Source organism: Tachypleus tridentatus, chromosome 5, assembly GCF_004210375.1.
Source record: "Tachypleus tridentatus isolate NWPU-2018 chromosome 5, ASM421037v1, whole genome shotgun sequence".
Classification (NCBI taxonomy): domain Eukaryota; kingdom Metazoa; phylum Arthropoda; class Merostomata; order Xiphosura; family Limulidae; genus Tachypleus; species Tachypleus tridentatus.
Window position 1 is genome coordinate 30024362 of NC_134829.1, and position 7965 is coordinate 30032326.

A 7965-nucleotide genomic window follows, 5' to 3' on the forward strand; every position below is an offset into this window, starting at 1 on the left:
ATAACCTATGTCGCTTCCGAATTATTGGAATTGTAAAAATAACATTTAAAAGTGGAGAACACAAGAAAACACTTGTGTTTTCAAACTAACAGTGGATGTTTAATGGATTTCTGTTTCTATTTTAGATTTTTATTTGGTCGAGTTTCAGCGGTAGAATCCGAAGTTTTCCGGTTTTTTTCCTTTAACGACATGGTGTAATTTTGATCTCGCCCCCCACCAAAAGAAACCAATAATAAAATTTAACTATAATAAAGAATATTCAGACGCAACATGTTCCAGATATGAATAATTATTATCGAAACCAAGTAAACAACACGATTCAACAAAACAAAGATATCTTTACATCACTCATTCTAGTTACACAGTCACTACAAACAACAAAATAAATTCAACAAAACAACTATAGCTTTACATCACTCCTCCTGGTTACACAGTCACTACAAACAACAAGATAAATTCAACAAAACAAATATAGCTTTACATCACTCCTCCTAGTTACACAGTAACTACAAAGAACAAGATAAATTCAACAAAACAAATATAGCTTTACATCACTCCTCCTGGTTACACAGTAACTACAAACAACAAGATAAATTCAACAAAACAAATATAGCTTTACATCACTCCTCCTGGTTACACAGTAACTACAAACAACAAGATAAATTCAACAAAACAAAGATATCTTTACATCACTCCTCCTGGTTACACAGTCACTAAAAACAACAAGATAAATTCAACAAAACAAAGATATCTTTACATCACTCCTTCTAGTTACACAGTCACTACAAACAACAAGATAAATTCAACAAAACAAAGATATCTTTACATCACTCCTTCTGGTTACACAGTCACTACAAACAACAAGATAAATTCAACAAAACAAAGATATCTTTACATCACTCCTTCTGGTTACACAGTCACTACAAACAACAAGATAAATTCAACAAAACAAAGATATCTTTACATCACTCCTCCTGGTTACACAGTCACTACAAACAACAAGATAAATTCAACAAAACAAAGATATCTTTACATCACTCCTCCTGGTTACACAGTCACTAAAAACAACAAGATAAATTCAACAAAACAAAGATATCTTTACATCACTCCTTCTGGTTACACAGTCACTACAAACAACAAGATAAATTCAACAAAACAAAGATATCTTTACATCACTCCTCCTGGTTACACAGTCACTAAAAACAACAAGATAAATTCAACAAAACAAAGATATCTTTACATCACTCCTTCTGGTTACACAGTCACTACAAACAACAAGATAAATTCAACAAAACAAAAATATCTTTACATCACTCCTCCTAGTTACACAGTAACTACAAACAACAAGATAAATTCAACAAAACAAAGATATCTTTACATCACTCCTCCTGGTTACACAGTCACTACAAACAACAAGATAAATTCAACAAAACAAAGATATCTTTACATCACTCCTTCTAGTTACACAGTCACTACAAACAACAAGATAAATTCAACAAAACAAAGATATCTTTACATCACTCCTCCTGGTTACACAGTCACTACAAACAACAAGATAAATTCAACAAAACAAAGATATCTTTACATCACTCCTCCTGGTTACACAGTCACTACAAACAACAAGATAAATTCAACAAAACAAAGATATCTTTACATCACTCCTCCTGGTTACACAGTCACTAAAAACAACAAGATAAATTCAACAAAACAAAGATATCTTTACACCACTCCTCCTGGTTACACAGTCACTACAAACAACAAGATAAATTCAACAAAACAAAGATATCTTTACATCACTCCTTCTAGTTACACAGTCACTACAAACAACAAGATTCAACAAAACAAAGATATCTTTACATCACTCCTCCTAGTTACACAGTCACTACAAACAACAAGATAAATTCAACAAAACAAATATAGCTTTACATCACTCCTCCTGGGTTACACAGTCACTACAAACAACAAGATAAATTCAACAAAACAAATGTAGCTTTACATCACTCCTCCAGGTTACACAGTAACTACAAACAACAAGATAAATTCAACAAAACAAAGATATCTTTACATCACTTCTCCTGGTTACATTTATAAGTCAATATGTTGGGCGCGTTATGCCCACGTGGAAAGGAAGACTGCCTGTTAGCACCTGCTGCCAAAATGGTTTTCGTAGCTTCAAACTAAATTAGAGATTCGATTTCATTCTTACGACGGACCACAACTGAAAGTACAAGTTCAGATACATCGAGGCAGAAACCTCGGACTTTCTAATTGGCAGCCCGACACGCTAACTATTTGGCTACGCTTGACTAATGAGCCAATAGTTAAGTAATACGTGTAGTAAGCCTAATTTCAGTGATGTCATTTTCATGGCTGTTTTTAATAATTTTTTTGAAATTAGTACTTAAAATTATCACACAGAAACACACACGGTTAAACCATATACGTCCTGCACATTAGTTCATTTATTATTTTCTATGAAGCTTTAAACTGATATTTATTTTACAACTATTATGTAAAAGTTGTTTCAAAGTTTATCTTAGTTTTACGGCCTGGCCTAGCGTGTTAAGGCGTGCGACTCGTAATCTGAGGGTCGCGGGTTCGCATCCCCTTCGCGCCAAACATGCTCGCCCTTTCAGCCGTGGGGGCGTTATAATGTTACGGTCAATCCTACTATTCGTTGGTAAAAGAAAGAGTTGACGGTGGGTGGTGATGACTAGCTGCCTTCCCTCTAGTCTTACACTGCTAAATTAGGGACGGCTAGCACAGATAGCCCTCGAGTAGCTTTGTGCGAAATTCAAAAACAAACAGTTTTACGGCCACATAACATCTTACTATTTCCCAAATTTGTTATGCTGATAAAATGACTATAAAGAATCCCCTTCATGTTAAAAAGAAATACTTAGTGTAAGGGAGCAAAATTTCATGTTGAGAATCATGATAAAAAGGTGTTTTAAAAACAGTAGCAGAAGGACTCAACACATTTTCGATTATTGTAATTCAAGATATTAAAATTATTTCTATTTGAAATATCATATATTCTGAACAAATGTTCGTTTTTGAAGTTATCTTGCTGCAAAAACAAAGAGATAAACATTCTGTATAACATGCTTTTAAAAATATCTATCACCATGTCCAAACTTTCTGGAATAAACGAATGACAAGATCAGTGATGACCAATATTCAACAACAGAGCAAGCAATCAAGTGGTATTTTACAATGAAATACATTAAAAGTTCATATTATGACACCAGTTTCAGGTCAACGGGAACCAATTAAAACAAAATGGCGGACACACATTTTCTTTTAACGTTTGCTGTTACGCACAGAAAATATTTTTGCTGTGTGCAAATAAGATTATCATTTTACCCTACTTGACCACTCTACCTGTAAGATAATATTAGTAATGTTTTGATCTTATTTTATTATATTGACGTTTTACAGTATTGATTTTGGAAACAAAAAATGAAATATTCTACAGGTGAACAAAACAACGACAAATTTTTCATCATTTACCGCAATACCAAACAAACAATTTTCAGTGTTGAACTTATTTTTTGTAACAGTAAAATATCTCCATGACATATCTAAGCACTACAAGCTGAGGAGACATGAAGTTTACTCTGAATGACCTTACGCGTGTCTTGATCTTTCTCTGGCATGTTTTCTTTCGAATGTGTTTTAGGATTATACATAATGCAAAATAAATCTATCTATGCTACAGATATACACATAAGATATTATTAAAATGTCTTAAAACGAAAGTAAATAATTAACTGATATGAATTTTTTTTTCCATTGTTTGGAATCTGAGCAATCTATTGGGAAATAGACTGAGAGATCATTCAGTGGCCTTACTGAAATATAATTATAATCCCCGTCGCACCAAAGATGCTCGCCCTATCAACCGCGGGGACGTTATAATGTGACGGTCAATCCCACTATTCGTTGGTAAAAGAGTAGCCCAAGAGTTGGCGGTGGGTGGTGATGACTAGCTGTCTTTCGTCTAGTCTTGCACTGCAAAATTAGGGACGGCTAGTGCAGGTAGCCCTCGAGTAGCTATGCGCGAAATAGAAAAAAACAAAACAAAATCCTCCAGGTAATTTAGTTTTAATGTGTAGTCGCTGTAAATTGCAGGATTTCTCTATACCTGTATAACTCTGTATAAGTAGAAGATTCACTGAATTAATCTTTTACAAGTAGTGTTAGCAACAATGCAAAGCTTTCATGTAATTTCACGTAAACATAAAAAACTTAGGTTCTCAATTTCTTATAATTCATAAGCGTTATATTTGTATGTACATGTTATAGAAACTAGGTATCAAAGAGGGATAAAATACCGCGGAATCTTTACTCTATAATGTACAAACATGAACTGCTCCTGAGTGCAATCAGATATTGATAGCTAACGCTGTGGCTAGATGTCATTCAACTGATCATACAGTGCCACACTAGTATAATATTTTTAAAAGCGCATGTAATCGTACTGTTTCCAGCAGTACTGTGATGAATGCACTCATCGCTCCAAGAGCAGAAATTCCACAGGACAAACGTGGAGAAATAAAGGTCTTGGCTGGCGAAATATTGAAACAGTTTTACTGGAACTGTTACAGAAACTTCGAAAATGGTAGCTACAATTGGCACCGCTGATAACGGAATAAGTTGAAGCAGAAAACCTACATTCTTCAAAAGTGATGTTAAGCAACTTAGAATATGTTGTGTATGTGACACACGAGAAACCAGCGCATGTGTTGCTAACAACGTACTTGTAAGTCGAGGGGTGTAACTTTTCTCCAAAACAGTATATTACACATTAACACAAAGTGTAACTGTTGAAAAGTCACGACGCAGGCGTTAGTGAAAAGCTGAAATGGGCGGCAATCTTCTAACAATGAGATAAGCGAAGCTAAAACAAGGTTTTCTTTATAGATGAATCCTAATTCACGTTAGTTTTGCAACAATCTTCAATAATTTCTTCAAAGACTAAAAGGAGAAAGGTATCACAATCAAAGCACTACATTTAAAATGAAGCAGCTGGGTGAACAATAAAAGCCAATAGTGTTGGAGACTGCTGATAGGTGTAAGACGTTCCTATTCAACAAACGATTTTCTGAGAAATAAAATCTGCTTTTATTGGGCAGGGATTTATCTTCCACTGTTACGAAACATAGAACAAGAAGAAGTCGACCGAACTCTCCCAACAATGGTTTGGCTTGTACAAAATTTCAATATGAAAAAATATAAATGATTTATAGGTTTGTATGGCAACTGAGGAATTCAAATGAAAATCAGACAACTTGGTTGAATTTTAGGGAAAAAAAACTAAACATTAGAACAAACAATCATCCATTGATAAAATTATGGTAGCATGAAACAAGGTGTATTACTTCTTGATGACGAGAAAGTCACTATGTTAACCTGAAGATGATCCTGGAAGGTCGAAACGTTGTTCTCTGCTTATCAATAAAAGTGTTAATACCAATACCGGTCGTCCTGAGATACAAGGTGTATTGTTTCATTTTGAATTTCGTGCAAATCGAGGGCTATCTGCGCTAGCCGTCCCTAATTTAGCTGTGTAAGACCAGAGGAAAGGTAGCTAGTCATCACCACCCACCGCCAACTCTTGGGCTATTTTTTTACCAACGAATAGTGGGATTGACCATAACATTATAACGCTCCTACGGCTGAAAAGGCGAGCATATTTGTTGCGACGGGGATTCAAACACGCGACCCTCAGATTACGAGTCCAGTGTCTTAAACACCTGGCCATGCCGGGCCCCAAGGTTTAATCTTCTGTTTAAAGTAAATTCCATATACTAGTGTATCACTGTACTTTTTTTTTCGTATTTTCTATATATATGTATTGTACTAATGACAAATTAGTTGTAATTACTCATTACTTTTTACTTCTTTGTATGTATCATCTATGTGTTTCCACAATCATTGAAATCAATTTATGTTTTTGGAATAATTAGATATTTAGCCAGTCTAATAGGCAGCAAGATAATGTGAAATTTTATAATATATGACGGTAAAACAACCGGATAATTACAACAATGATAATTGTAGTATATTCTCTAGAAGAAGATTTATTCGTGACTATACATTGATGTGTTTCTACAAATATAAACTCGTGTTATTTGGCGCATAAGAATTTGATAATGTCACTATAATGAAAGGTTGGTAGAATTCCTTAAAATTAATTGGGTTTTGTGTTATTTCTGGAGAAGTTGTCGAGAAATCAGTGTTTATTGTATACGAGTCTATAAAGTCGCAGACATATCTGTTTATCTCACTGTTTCATGTAGGCGAGCACTCGTTAGAGAACACTATCCCGCCAGGTGTACAGCCTTGTAATGCTTATATATAAATTAATTATATGGCACTTCAAAAGCGTACAACTAAGTAATATCACACATACCCGCACAAAGTTAACTTGATATGAGAGATCTGAAAAGACAAATTCCCGTTGTATTGAGAAATTATTTAACACAGGTGTAGTAACCTCAAAGTATATTTAATATTCTGTAAAAAACCAAAGTCCTGAGGTAGTTCATAGGGGTCAAACGTGGGTCAGTAGAAGTGTCAGACTGTGGAACTGAATGTTTATGGTTCACGACTCGTTAAATCCTTTCCCCCTCTTTTCTCCATCACCAAAATTATTATTAGTTTTATATCAAAAGTTTTAAAATTATAAATTAATATCCGCGACTCTTAAAAGGTTTGCAGTAGTTTTTATACCCGTCGTTGAATTGTCCTCATTCTCTTATTTCCATGTCCGACATTAAACTACGCTTTCTTACAAACATCATGTGTTAGGTCACTTTTTTTTTTTTAAATACGCTCTTAGACAAACAATCGTAATAACATTATTTAATGAAATTGCATGTGCTAAACCTTTTGGCCCGGTTAAGGCATTCGACTCGTAATCCGATGGTCGCGGGTTCGAATCCCCGTCGCACCAAACATGCTCGCCCTCTCAATCGTGTGGCCTTTCAATTTGGCGGTTATTCCCACTATTCGTTGGTAAAAGAATAGCTCAAGAGTTGGTGATGGGTGGTGATGACTAGCTCCTTACCTCTAGTCTTACACTGCTAAATTAGGGACGGCTAGCACAGATAGTCCTCAAGTAGCTTTACCAACGAATAGTGGGATTGACCGTCACCTTATAACACCCCCCACCGCTGAAAGGGCGAGCATGTTTGGTACGACGGGGATTCGAACCTGCGGCTTTCAGCTTACGAGTCGAGCACCTTAATCAGCTGGTTACGCCGGCCTAAAATTCATAAAAAAGAAAAAAGTAGCTAAAAGGTATAGTAGTATATGGAACGATCTGGAACTAAATTAATAAAGGTAAACTTATCTGATAATACAGAAATGTCGGAATGTACGTCCACAAAGTGATAAACATATGGTTTTAAACAAACTGTGTATTAGTATTTTAAACATAAATATTAACGTAATATTTTAAAGGAAATTACAGGCTGGTTGAATGTTGTTTGTTTCGGAAACAAAAAAACTAAAACTAAAATATAAGCCAGCTGTCAAGTGTTGACAATTTCATTACATCATGTAGCATATTCGTTGCATAAAGAATGTTTACCAAGCAAAAACAGGTAATGTGAAAAGTCAATATGCAAGCTGGACTCCTCGGACAAAGGCCTTTCTAACGATATGAGATTTATAGCGTTTGATATAGAAATATGCGAAAAAGGTTCCGAACGGACAAACGCAAATGTATTATTTGTACAGATAAACAGCTACTTACTGAACACGCTTGTAATGGCTAATTCAGTGGCAAAGCGGTATCTTTACGGACACACGCCGCTAAAAACCGGGTTTCGATACCTGTGGTGGGCAGAGCACAGATAGCCCATTGGGTAGCTTTGTGCTTAATTCCAAAACAAACAAACTCTTGTAATGGTAAAATTATAAGATATACACATATACTTACTGAATTTCCATGTA